Here is a 15,024-nt window from a genome sequence, read left to right on the forward strand (position 1 = left end):
TTTGCACAGAAGTTTCGATTTGCCTCTTCATGTGGGTGGAGAAGTGACCATACCTGACACCAGAATTTCAGTTGGGCGAATAGGGTGAATCTAAGGTCTTAATCAGGGGGGATGGGACGTTCTTCTCAGCCTCACTTTGTGATTCAGACTGACAAGAAGGGTGTGTTTAAAACATAAAAATCTTGCCAAGAGGAGGGTTAAAATTATGTAAATTTCAGCATGTGCTATCTTGCAATTTATTCTGCACACTCACGTTAACTGAAACCAGGGTTGACTAAAGTGGGGCCCATAGGTCCCATGTGGCCATCCAAAAATAAATTTGGTTCGCCAATAGATTTCCTATGTGATGAGATCAATTTGAACAATATTAACCCTAGACTGCATGGGTGATCCTGACCCCCTGGAACGGTCCAGCGATCATGATAATCAAAATTGACCCAGTAACATGATGGGTGTATGTTGTTTTACAAAGGCAAATGATAATGCTGAAATAATTATTTTGAGCACTTGGGACCCTTCAAGAATTCTTTCAATTTTCACAAATCTGCACATGTATTACAATCAAAGTGTTTAGATTTTACATGCATTTTACATGCCACAGATGAAAACTGTGATGAAAACCCATACTTTCCCCTACACCCTCCATACTCCCCCACACCCCCTCCCACACTCCCCATTTGATTAGTGCAATGCATTGAATTCCATAATACATGGAATTTCATATGAATTTCCATATGACGGGTAAAACTTGGGATAAGATATTTAACAAATTCCTGGAATATTACATGATGAAACACAAATATTTAGGAGATATAGCACAAAAATATGCAGCAGGTAATTTTGAATCAATAACATAACATCTGTGGGGTGACTTTTTTAGGTTACTTTTTACATTATATAATAACAAGCCTCAAATGATTAAATGTTAAGTTGCTGTTCGTATTACATTTCAGCTGTCCATGCCACTACTGAACACATTTTTTGTCCAAGTGTAATGAATGGTTTCTAGTTAAAGGCCATCTATGATATAAATACACGATGAAAGACACTCGGCAGCGTCTGGATTGTGAGGGTCAGCTCCAAGCCCAGCCAGCAGAGCAGTGCTTGAAAAACACTCGGGTGTCTATGAGGCAAGTCAAGTGAATTCCTCTGGTAATATGGTTCCACTGGTTTAACATCGGATTGCTTTGAGAGAATCGTCAGAATCCTTGAAATAGGTTGGTCTGAAATTGAAATGTGTTTGATATGTCTGGAAAAGTAAAATGGTCTACTAAATTGTAAGAGAGCTTCAAACTTTTGTATTATTGCATTCAATCACAGAGAACAGTTTTACAGCCTCTACACACACACACACACACACACACACACATTTTTGGGAGGGCGGGAAGGCTTCTAAAACAACTCTTAGACAATATGACAGTAAAACTATCCACTGAAACAGAAACTTTTAGGTGGGGATGACAGCTCCACTAGACACAGTCGCCCCTCCTGTCTATTCAATGTTCGATGGAGTTGGTTTATACTACACAAGCCCTGTGTTGCGTTAAGTTCAGCTGAGCTCAAGTATCACAGGCTGACCTTCGAGCCGGTGTTATATGAACACTGTGTATTGTTAGTGAGCTCTATAGCGTTCAGCAACAACCGCCGCAACATGGCTCAGAGGTTTGTGTGTAGCGTATTGGTCATTGTGAACAGGAGAGGAACAGCAAAACGAGATATTGGAAAAGAGCCAATGAGGACTGTATTCCCTATTGTCCCTGACACACTGCTCTGTACATTGCACACATAGTGAATACGGAGAGCACATGCATATTGATTAAAAATGAACAAAGAAACTTTCTTCTTGCTTTGATGATTTTCCTCTTCCTTTAATTCATCGTTAAACTGTCTCTGCCGCTGCTACATAAGTCAGGAATGCTGTTACTAAGAACGCGCTGTTAGACTTGAGTGAAAATTAGTTTCAGTGAAGAGGGGAGAGAGAGAGAGAGAGAGAGAGAGAGAGAGAGAGACTGTAATTGGAAATCAAAACGCAGACAGCTTTTTTTTTTTTTTTTTTTTTTTTTTTTAGGCAAACATCTTCGTTGTCTAGAGAGGAGAGTGGACAGCACTATTGAACCAGACCACTTGAGATGTAATTCCTTGCTCCATTGAAGAAAGACTGGACATTTCTATTGTCAAGAGAAAGGGGGGAAGGTGAAAGAGAGAGAGAGCGAGAGAGCGAGGGAGAATGAGTGAGAGCCAGTAGCAAGAACAAAGAGGGATGGAGAGAATGCAAGAAGGAGGGAGAAGAGGATTCAAGCTAGTGGAGCCGCGAAACAATCCGATATAGATTCTGCCATGGCATACGACTTTGACTGCGTCATCTTCACCCCTCTGCCTCTCACATGTGGGGTGGTTATTGATGGAGCCGTCATATCCAGGCTGAACATCTGTAATGAAATTTTACTCTTCTTATTGGATTTGGCGATGGGATCTCTGTCTCCCTCACAGCTGTAGTCTGGCCTTTATTGCATAGCCACAGCCTGTGGAAGGCACATATACACACAATACACAGCGCTGGATTGAGGCGAGGCTGTGCTGTGGGATTATATTGCGCTCACTACTGTAGCTGTTGTTTACTCTCTCTGGATTGGTCTGTCAGCAGTGCATTTTTACTATATTTTAATACCATTTTTTTTCATTCTCAGAAGAATGTTGGCAATTGAATCTGGAGCTAAATTTTGTTTGTGCTTTCTGAAAACGCATTATTCTTGCAAAGGTACAGGGCAGAATGCAGACATTATGGACGTGGACCCCCAAAGAAAAAGGCAACAGTGGAAGCAGTAACTAACTGGATGAGAGGAGAGCAGGAAGACAGCCTATAAAGAATAGAATAGAATAGAATAGAATAGAATAGAATAGAATAGAATAGAATAGAATAGAATAGAATAGAATAGGGGGTGAATTGCAAAGCAAAAAAAATGAGTAGTAGAAGCAGGGACAGTGTCAGGTAGCATCAGAGATAAGAATTCAATATTTCCCTAATGAATTCAAACAAAAGCGTAAATGTCGACCTGCATAAGAAGCTCATTTCATGAGACTTGCATTGCGGATACAGTGGAGTCTGGCTGCAGGTCCATGAAGAACCATCAGGGCTATGAGACGAGCTTTCATCTGAGTTACCAAAGGGTGGGGGGAAAGGCAAGAGAGCGAGAAAGAGGGACAGCACAAACAGACCGAGGAGACAGAGTATAAAATTCACATGACAGGTCTGGTTATCTTGAATGCAAATGCCGGCCATGTGTTTGCTGGAGTGACACATTGGTTCTTTTATTGATAAATTGAGGAGCGCTATGCTATAATGCTACCAATATACTTTGCAGGGACCCGGGTAAAGGGCCCACTCTAAAGGCATAGATGATGACAGACTGTTTAGACTGACTCTCATTACTCTTGCGCCTCCCGGCCCAGCGGGTTTACATGTTTATGACGTACACATAGTGAAAGATTCATTACGCCTGCTGCCTGCGGTGATTTGAAATGGTATGGGTGGATTTTTGGATTACAGGAGCTCTCAAAAATAAGGCTCGGTTTTCCGCTTCTGGAATGTTTGAATTTGAAGCAGGTGACCCATCAAGACCCCTCGTACAGATAAAACAAAACAAATAAACCAACAGTTCTGTCAGTTTAAGTCTGGTTATCCTCACCGCTCTGTTAAGGTTTTGATGATATGATTAGGCTACAGTATCTCCAAGCTGAAGTGGGAGGAAGGAATTGATAATGGCAGCAATCCCAGTGTAATTCCAATCATTACATTTTCTACATTCCACTGGTGATAGACATTCATCATACACCAACGCTCTCAACAGCATATGCTACATCTAGTCATGCAACTTTAATCATCTAAAAGATCAGACTACATTCATACAGGATGCCGCAAGGTGAGAAAATTCATTATACACATACAATCCATTCAATCCATACCACTGTGCAACAGTCTCTTGAAGAGGCCAACAAAGCAGCTTTTTTTTTTGCATTCTCTCTGTGGACTCGACATGCTGTACATAACCTTCTGCGAGAGTCTTCCAGACTCATAATCATATTTACATGGACAGTGCATATTCCAGCAGGACCGCTGCAGAAGGCCTAATCACTGGGGAGGGGTTTTGAAGGCCAACCTCAATACAACACTACTGATACAAAAGCAAATAGAGGCATAGCAGATGTCGAGATGTATTCAGAAAAGCTGATTTTCATTAAAAATTCAAAGATTCAGTTCATGCTGCATATCTTAGAGATTCACAATTCATTACATTTCTTCCCCCTTTTCTTGCTCTCTGATGAGCGAGTGTTTCCCCTCGCCGAATGCGCTGAAGGGCTGTGCCATGACTTGCTACCCCTCGGCCAATTAGAAAATTACTCCTGATATGAAATACTGTACACTGGTGCTTCATCAATTACCGTAAAACAGGGTATTTCGCTGTTCCAGCAAAACTGCCGCAACTGTAGCGGTGGTCTTATTTATTTCCTGCTGTTAACAGTCATATCATAACCAACTGCAAATAATATTAATGAATTACGAGAAATATAATATCAAAGTGTGTGGCAACCAAAAACAGAGGCAAAACTTATAGGTCTGGGCTTCTTGTTGCAGTAAGGTATGACGTGGCCGTCATCGGAAATCACTCATAATGAAGAATGCTGAGGCACTGCAGGCACTATTGAGATGACGTATCAAGATATCGATAAATATTGGTAAAAGCTCATTATCGTAATGAAAATTGCATTAATCAATATCAGCAGGTGATATATTGGGAACTCTAAATTGTGGCTTATCGTCTCAGCATTGCAGTACAACAGCCTTGATTGAGAAAGCATTAATTGGGAAGACAGAAAGAGAGAGAGAGAGAGAGAGAGAGAGAGAGAGCGAGGACAGAGATTTAGTGCACAGAATATCTGAGTAAAGGTGAGTACCGGACAGAGCTCACTGCAATGGTAGAAAGTAACTCTGGGAATCTCAGTGTGATATCTCTAGTGTGTGACTGTCTGCGTGTGTGTGACTGTCTGCGTGTGTGTGTGTGTGTGTGTGTGTGTGTGTGTGTGCGTGCGTGCGTGCGTGTGGGGTGTGTTGCAACTTGTATTTTTAGGTCTTCGCCCTGGGCCCTTGTACTACCCTGAGTCTGTGTACTTTACGTAGACATTGAGGCATAGAGAGAGAGGGGAACAGAGAGACAGAGGGGGGGAGAGATGAGAGAGAGAGGGAGAGAGAGAGAGAGAGCTCTCCCCCCCCCCCCCCCCCCCGGTCTTCAGAGGTGAGCTCCAGGCGCTCCACTACTAACAAACCCCGACCCTGGGTGAGAGAGAGAGAGAGAGAGAGAGAGAGAGAGAGAGAGAGAGAGAGCCAGAGAGAGAGAGAGAGAGAGAGAGAGAGAGAGAGCAGGGAGTGAAGGCGGACGAAGAGATGCAGACAGTGAGAAATAATGAGAGAAATGGGGAAACGGAGGAAAAATGAAGGGGGCGGGTGACGTCTCATAGATAGTGAGGAAAAGAGGGGGGTAGGGGATGAATGTATGTGTGAGGTGTATGAGTGCGTAGTGGAGTAGTGGAACGAGGGAGCGAATGAGAGATAGATATGGAGAGGGGTGTAGAGACCAAGAGAGAAAAAAAAAAAAACGAGACAAAAAAGTGGGAAATCACAAACCTGGCTGAAGATTTTTTTTTTTTTTTTTTTTTTACCAAGTCAGTTTTCTGTGCTCTCTTTCTCCCAGTACAGCAGTTTCTTGGTGAATACTGATACAGCACATACATACACCCAGTCCTGCACTTTATAGCTACAACTAACAATAAGGTCCTGAGGATGAAGCTAAATAATTCATCCTTAGTCAAACCACTCTATAACTGCGGTTCCATTCTTGATTTAGCATGACACTAATTCTAAACATCCGTTCATTTTAAAAGCAGGCGTGGCTTGGAAACTTGCAAGCTCCATCTCCTCTTTCACGTCGACTTGAAGACAGCTCCATCTTTTACAAAGACATCACTGGAGACCCAGGAGATGGAGAGAACAGGTAGAAAGATGGATGATGGACAGAAAGAGGAGGGTGAACCATTCATGGAAAAAAAGGAGGGAATGAATTGACAAGGTCAAGTACGCAATGCTGCGAGAAAAGACGCCTGGTTGCAGATGCTCGCAGCTAATGCGGCAAGACAATAACGGACAAACATAAAGCTGCTGGGAGGAATTTGTTCTCTTTGAATTGGCTCCTGCAACTGCTTCCTGTCAGCAGAAGTGTGGTTGTTTCTGTCTTCTCTGATTTGAAATCAGATTTCTTTTTGTCTTTACAGGCAGCGACATTGAGACTCCTTCTCTTTAACATCTAATAATTTTCACAAGTCCTCTTCGGCAAAAATACAAACAGGCCACATCATCCAAGGACATGGCATTCAAAAACCTTTCATGTTCCTTTTTTGCCTTCTGATCTAAATGACTCATTTAAGTGACTAAATAGCCTTTAGAAATGTGGGTACATTTGAATATATTAGAGAATAAAAGCACAGCAGTAGTCTATAGCTAGGGTATATAAGGACAAAATACTGCAGACTGTAAATGTTATGACGCAAGGTCTTGCCAAGGAAATTAAAATCAAAGAAGAGAAATGACAACTCCCCGAGTGCATTTCAAGCTCAATTAAGGTATAGAATAGAAATCCCCAATCAAAGTTTCAGAATTATTGCTTCTTGTGGCCACATTTACTTTTAGAATGTAGTACAATTTAATATAGGTCTATTGAAAGTGCTGCAACTGGGACATTCAATCCACTGACAGTGGAATAATGATGTATCTCCAGGGAGGGTTTGGGGGATGGATTGAAACTGTGAGGAGGTAAAGAGGGGGGAAAATCCCGACATCCCAAACTACAGTATTCAAGTGACAGTGACAGGTTTAGCGTGACAGAGCCCAAAAATCATTATGATATTTATTCTCACTCACTGTCTCTTCTCATTTTTCACTTCCCCAGCGCCCACATCTGCAAGTTACAATAGCAAGTGAAGTACAGCTGAAGTCCACTCTGAAGTTTAGCTCTATTTTAATTTCGGAAAATTGTAGATCCATGTTTCCGTGCAGTGTGTCTGTTCTAGGGGTTGCAGCTCTATGGTTCTCTGCCCTGTCCCCCTGCAGCACTCAGGTCTAATGAGTTGAAACGAAAGGGAGACCAACTGCTGACGTTAGTGCCTGAACATTAGCTTGGACCAGGCCCCATGCAGATCCACTTATCTGTAAATCACCTGCATTCTGCACAACGTATGGCCAATTATATTGAGCTAAACCAGTACAGCAGAAGCAAAGCAGAGCACAGGATTGTCATTTGCTTATTCCAAACCTTGAAAGAACTTTTGTTATTTTATTTAACCTTTATCAACTTATATGGACATAACCTCATTAGGATATAATGTCTTTTTCAAGATCTGATCTTGTTCTCTGCTTGCCCACCAGGTTCAGTCGCGACTGAAAGTAGTGAAGGAGACTAGTGTGTACTGCGTGTGTGTGTGTGTGTGCGTGTGTGTGTGTGTGTGTGTGTGTGTGTGTGTGGCGCTGCTCTGAGCCCTTAATAATGTCCTATTGGTCTGATAGCAGATGATTAAGTTTATTGTACAGAACAACTGGGTTTCAATCCCCACAGGATTCTTCCAACAAGATAGGAGGTCCACAGCAGAATAAAGGAGAAAGCTTTAGTCAAGTTCATAGGGCAAATGAGGGAATGGAACCCCCGCGACTACTGTGGGGTCTAGTTGCTTCTGATCTAGGATCAGTTTAATTAAACTTTTGACAATCAACATTAACCATAGGCATTAAAATAGAATCCCCTCAAACAAAAGAGAATTGACTACAGTACAGGTCCGCATCTCAGAGGAGAGATAGCACTGTGGGGACGTTGTGTCAAGTGCTTTAGCTTTACAGATGTGATACAATGATTGGCAGTAGAAGGGGATCCTAATCAGGGTCGAGAAGCCCTCCAATTCCTCAAAATTATAAGTCTGTCCCCTGCTTGAATGTTGGAGTGCCTGTGCTGATAGATGGGCTCTCTGGGAGCGTTTGATGTTGGACTTGACTATGCTTTCTCACCGAGGAGGAGACAATTTAAACAGCGCTTACCCCCCACCCACCCCCACCCACCCACCCACCGCACCCCCCTCAAAAGCTGCCTTTGAAACAAAAGAAAGTAATTACTGATATCAACTCAACAGTGAGAGTGAGAGATGTCACACCCTGCCTTCACAGTTTAAACTTTTCTTTCTGTGTACGTGTGTGTGTGTGTGTGTGTGTGTGTGTGTGTGTGTGTGTGTGGGCCTGTGACTGTTGGTGTGTATGTATTTGTGTTTGTGTCCATTCTCCTGTTCTGCCTAGTGGTCCACTCAAATTACACACTCTATTATCTGGTCTCTCCAGCCAGCAAGCTCATTTGGAAATGAGATTTAAAACAGCAATAAATATAGAATTATGGGGGGGGGGGAAAGGAAAAAGGGAGTGATTTTAAAATTGTTTTGTCGGGGGTTGGTCCAAATCACAACTGGGCGTTTGGAAAAAAGGCAGATAGAAAGACGTAATGGCAGTGACTAACTGCTAGCCGGTTGTTTTGTGCATTCAGGCCCCCTTGCTGAAAGCAGTATTTTCTCCACAGTTTGAAATCCTTTTCCCAGGATAATTATCCATTGTAGATGCCCATTCTCAGATAATGACTGCCTCGCCACTGAGCTAGGAAATTAACAGGGACCCTGTGTGCTGCAAGCACAATGGAGGAACTGCCCCCTGTATCAGCACTCAGCTAATTTTAACCAAGGAGAGGAAGGGGGAAGCTGTTGTTAATACTCCCCTCCTGCTTATAAGGAATAACATAATTTCATTTCATGTATGATATCATCTAGAAGGAAGAGAAAATGAAAAATATTTATAAAGAGACCTGTATTCATTAAGTAAATGACAACAGTGCCCCCTTGTGAAGATGATGGGCAACTTCCCTCCATTCGGTAAAACTACAGCTAAAGATGAGCAATAGCTCCAAATTTTGTTTCTTTCACACATTAAAGAGCTAATCTGCACTGTTCAGCCTCATACTGTCAACACACCTTAGTTACCATAGCTGTGCTAGAAAGGATAAAGTGATCAGGAAAGATCAGGACCTACAAAATGGCTGAGGAAAATGGGTTTTGTGAAGTGGGGTTATTTTAAGGTACCAGCTCATGAGCATTTTCTAGCACAGCATAAAAGGCGGATAAAATAACAGTATGAATAAAGTGCGATCACAAGCTGGTATTATGTCTAGGGATGGATTTTTATAAGGGCATTAGTGCAGTGGGGCCTCAGTTTTAATTAGTGTAGCAAGTATTAACACATTTGTTTAGTGCTGTGCTAGTGTGCACAGAGGCTTAATTATATGATAGTGAAGACCATTTTTCACCAGCTTGGCCTCTTTGTAAAGTAATAACTACTGGCTTACAGTCCTCTATTTCCATGATACTCTCACTTCAATTAAGACAGTTGTTATAGGGTTGGCATGAGGCCCAAGACGTCAACTGTAGGTTACACTCACACTCACACTGAATTTACCATATATGTTAACCATTCGGGCTGTGAGAAAAACCCATCTCCATTGACCACTTAACCAATAAGATCATCGTCTGGACCTGACTTCACCTGACTGTGCTCTATGAAGCAAACACATCTGGGAGGGGGGAGGTGCGTGGGCTGTGGGGTATTCCGCTATTCTGTTCACGCTACCTGACCATGCACCTCAATGCAATTTATAGCTCAGTTACACCCCATATAATCCCCATTAGCAGATGCTTAAGACTCCTCAAACCAATTAACAGTTGTTAGCCTCTGAAGTGTTAACAACGGGGAGAGATGGATGGCTTTATTTGTGAAAGTTATATTAAGCACATAACACCTAAAGGTGAAACTGCTGGATCAGGGTGACTTTGGCAATCATCCATCTGTACGGCATATGGGTGCAGTCACCCTATGTCTCCATGCCCCTGCATCACAAACTTAAAACACCGGCGACAGTTCATCTATTAACACCATGACTTAACAGGATTATGTGCAAATCAAGTCTAAAAGGTAAAATGAGGGTGAAACAATCGTTAGCGGCTCAAAACAAAGATTCAGTGGGCACCAGAGGCGTCAGCGTGATAGAATTAACTTCTGACTTCTACCCATTTCTAAGGGGTCAAGCTATATATTGATACACAGATCTGTATGTGGTTGGCCCTATACTGTTGTTTGAAGTCAGTTAATCCTTCCTCGTCTTTGAAGAGGATTTGGGGCCCTGGATCTGAGCCTATACCTTCAACACAGAGAGTATGCTGATGAAGTAAAACCTCTTCAAACCATGGCTTATTGGGGTTCAGCAAGGTACATTTAATCAATATTAATAAACCCTGTGGGTGTGTTTGTGTGTGTGTGTTGGTGACAATGTCGGCGCCGGGGTGTGTGTGTGTGTGTGTGTGTACTCCGTAATGCGTACTATACTCCCAACTTGTGCCACTCATAAGGTGTGTGGGACAGACAGACAACTTCATTGTCCTCATCTAACCTGACAGGCTGTTACTCTGTGCTCGGGCCTGTTGGTGCCAGGCTTATTTATATGCTGCCGGTGAGAGAGATCTAGGGGAGAGCAAATTGCCTTTGCACAGAGAGAGACAGCCGTCACTGCTTTGAAGTGTGAGCATCTGTGTGTGTGTGTATGTGTGTGTATGTGTGTGTGTGCGGACTCACTTCATCCTTTGCAACTGGCAGGACAACTTGTATCCGTTCAGGCCGGGGAAAATAAAATCTGTGTATTTATTTTATTTATTCATGACAAGTTTATGTTGTTTGTTGTCTGGCGGCGAGCGTCAGAGATTTATCAATTTCTCCGGGAAGCATTGTTCATACAGGTCAACGAGCAGGAGAATGTCTCCTCCCTGTTTGGCTCTCTCTCTCTCTCTCTCTCTCTCGTTCTCTCTCACATCCCATAAACACACAGATGCCCTCTCCTACTACTGCCATTTCTCTTTCTCTCTCTCTCCCTCTCTCTCTCTCTCTCTCGCTCACACACACAGAGATAGAGCGAGAGAGAGCGGGTCACACCGGCTCCCTGTGGAGTTGTAATGTACAGGTTCTGTGGGTTGCCCTGCCCCGGTTGTACTGGCAGCGTAACAGAGGGTCCCTGTAGTGCCTGACTCCCTGACTCTTGTCCCTCGCTGCAGCAGCGGAGGATGGAGCAGCCATACATCATAGGCCAACTGTGTCCTCTGAGGCGGCGACAGACAAAGCCAACAGAATCAATAAAGCCTTAGCTGAAGTCCTACTTCTGTGCACACAGACCTCGCACTCCTCCTCCCCCTCTTTCTCTTCCTTTCCTACTCTAATTCTCCCTCTTTTCTCTCCCCTGCCTATGTTTTTTTTTCTATATTTTCTCTCTCCACTGCTCCCTTTTCCAGGGTGACATCATTTATCTGTGTCTGACTCCAACTTCTGTCAATATTATCTCTATCTGCCCCTCTGCTTGGCCCCAGGTGAACATGCTGATACACAGTGGAGCTGTCAGCCTTGACAGGAGGTGGGGAAAAAAACAGAGGAAGCACTTCAGAAAGAAAGAAAAGACCAAGGCCTGAGGATTACCGAAGGCCATCCAGCTTGTTAGTGCAGCAGCACCTGCATCAGACAAATGAATACTTAATTTTTTCAGAGGAGCTGAGTGATTCAAATTCTGGAGGGGCAAATGTTCTCCAAATAGACAGTTTAAATGATCGAGGGCCTTGTGTAGTACCCACAAACCATTTCAGACAGCAGTGGAAATGCTATTAGAGAGATAGAGGGAGCACTGGGGAGTAGTTCACGGTAATTAAACTGGAGCGTCAATGTCACTGCTACCTGTTTACGACCCAAAAGGGTAACAGTTTCCTGTGGTGTAGAGGTTTGGCTTTCATTTATTACTCCGTAGTATAATAGCAAAGTTGCAGTGTCGATTATCATTATGAAGTCCTCCCACAAAGGACTCGGGTTATATTTAGGGAAATGGTTCTTTAATCTGTCTTGGAAATATTTCCCAGCAAAAATGATTCTTTAGAGAGAGGTAGTTGTGTTTAAGTTATGAAGTATAAATGAAGGGTTTGAATCCAAGATGCCATCCATTCTGGTATCATTTTGTCTCCTGAAATCCATTAGTCAGTATTTCAAAAGCACAAATTATTCCATCCTTGAAATTAAAACCTAAAAATTTGTAAATAGGCATGTTAAGATAACACAATTTTAATAGCAACCAATAATGTGCTTTGTTTTCATGCCAGCAATCATTTTGTAGGTAGTGAGTAGGCACCAAGCACTTTTTGTATTTTTCAAATGGTGCTTATTTCATTTTGGAATGAAACTCTTCAAATATACATGGACACTTCAAATTTTAAATGAAGGCTCTAACTCATACAGCGACATGTTTGCTTCACGTGTTAACTATCGGGACTTGACAATGTCAGTTTAATCTCCATCGGTAAATAGATTCATATTGGATTCAGATTCAGCTGCCTACCTCCACCAGTTTGCCAAAAAAAGGCATATGTGCAAACATAGAGCAGGCTTACATAAGAAATTGGATTTTGAGATCTGTGTGTGTGTGTGTGTGTGTGTGTGTGTGGGTCCCCATCTCTGTGCCCATATGTGTTGGTTCACCAACATCTAGAGGGTGTTTAAATATAATGTATGTGTACATGCATGTGGATATGTGTTTATACATGTGAGTGTGTGTGTGTGTGTGTGTGTCTATAGGGTGTGTGCGGGTGTGTGCGTGTGTGTGCGCATGTGTGCGCATGTGGGTGTGTGTGTATCTCCAGCCTCTGGCCAGCTGACACAGACTAAGGCTAGCTTCTTGGGCCAGCTGGGTCAACAACATTATGCTGGGTCTTTTTATTCAACAAGATATTGATCTTCCCTCTGTGTGTGTGTGTGTGTGTGTAGGAATGGGGGGTGAGTGAAAATAAGCGGAGAGATGGGGCCGAGCCAGGGGAAGGAGGCACGTTCTGGAAGAGCAGATTTGACATAAAATACAATCAATTGCTGCAGCCATTCCCACTATGACAGCCTCAATGCTTCCTTTGAGTACAGAAAACAACAAACAAAACTCAAATAATTAAACTCACATGAGTAATCACACCGGTTCATTCACTTTGACGGAAAACACAAACATCTCTTAATTGTTTTCCTGTAATGCAATCATTAGAGACTTGCTGGAAGATTTATATGACAGGGGGTGTGAGTGAATACACAGAGACCTGCACACACAAACGTGCACATGCGGACACACTCACATGCTTTCTCTCTCTCACACACACACAAATGGCCAACACAGAGGCCACTCAGATAAATCAATACCATGACAGGATCATAATACACTATTTTTAACAGCCCTGCACAGCATCACAGATAGGTGCACACAAACAGGCTCCTTCAAAACACACGGTCACAGGCTTTTAGATAACCATGCATTTACACGTTCACACATGCACACACACACACAATCCCGTGAGCACTGTCCCGCCCACGCATTCACACGCACACACACAAGCAGCTTATTTTCTCTGCAGAATGATGAGAGGGCAAACAGTACGCTGGTCTGATTTAAAGCCTTCTGAGAGGGAGGGGACAGGTGGCACAATAATCACAGACAATGACACATTGGCTTTACTGACTGTTGTACATCGTCATGATGACACTGAGGAAATGAAGCTACAACAGGCATCGTCTTTCATTATCACTTGCACACACACACACACACACACACATACACACACGTGCACACACATGGGAATTATCTGGATGTGCGCAGCAATGGCACAGGCCGGTATAAAAATGTGAAAATGATACTGTGCAGTATATCGTAATGAGATCATTCATATACACCTTGGTCGCAACTAAGATTACTGGCCTGTATCTGGCGCACAAACACACATAGGCACGCACACACACATCTCTGGCACCCACTGAGTGTAAAGGCGATGTTCCTGGCCTCTGATTACATATCATTATCCAGACTAAAGGGGGGAATATCATTTCAAGACAAATTGGCACACCAGGAGCACTGAAGGGAGTCTGCAACAATCATTATAGCTATACCAAACGTGCCCAGACAGCAAAGAGGAATATTGTGCTTAGTTTTCTTTCCCAACCAACAAAGTCACTTCAAAACTTTCTTCAGCTGTATACATTTGTGAGAGAGAAGGGGGAGTTTAATACCGCTAATTGTGATGCAGCAGTTGTCGAGTTTTCGGGGCGTAAGATTGAGAGTGAGAAGGAAGTTTAGAGAGAAAGAGGAAGATAACAAGTGCAAGAGAGAGAGCAAGAAAGGCAGAGCAAGACAGGCAGACAGACACAGAAAATGATAAAGAAAGACAAAACAGGAGCTGAGACAGAGAGACAGGAGGATGTCAAATGGGGGTTCTGCCAGCACCGTACAGTGGGGGTTATAACCTGCAACCAGCCATTCTGATCATTTATTCAGCTCATCTGTTACGTAAATAAACCAAAATAAAACAGATCTGTGTGTGTATGTGCGTGTGTGTGTGTGTGTGCCAAGGGAGTCAGTGGAACCAGTGAAGCAGGTTAAATCTGCAGCAGCAGAGCATGGAGGGTAACAGCATGGATGAGTCATCAGTCCGACACTTAGTTACTTGCATATGCACACACACACACACACACACACATACACACACACACAAACACACATTTACAGTTTCACGTCAACACATTCACACGTAAACACACACAGGTGCACAGACTCACCTACATACACACACATAAACACAAACTCAGTTCACTGTCTTATGTTGCATAACCCAACTGTTTGCAACTGCGCAGGTCGATTTAGTCATTATACATTTCATAAGCACATTATTTTGAGTCATTTAAACCCCTTGAGTCTCACATTCACATATTTTATGTAATGTTTTTTGCTTATTGTTATAGAATGCAAAATTGTCCACTGGTGTCTTGTGCATTTCCACATAATATGC

The sequence above is a fragment of the Centroberyx affinis genome, unplaced genomic scaffold (assembly GCF_046629955.1).
Source record: "Centroberyx affinis isolate AG114_WGS23_722 - 3 ecotype Tasmania unplaced genomic scaffold, CSIRO-AGI_Caff_v1 ptg002725l_1, whole genome shotgun sequence".
Taxonomy (NCBI): domain Eukaryota; kingdom Metazoa; phylum Chordata; class Actinopteri; order Beryciformes; family Berycidae; genus Centroberyx; species Centroberyx affinis.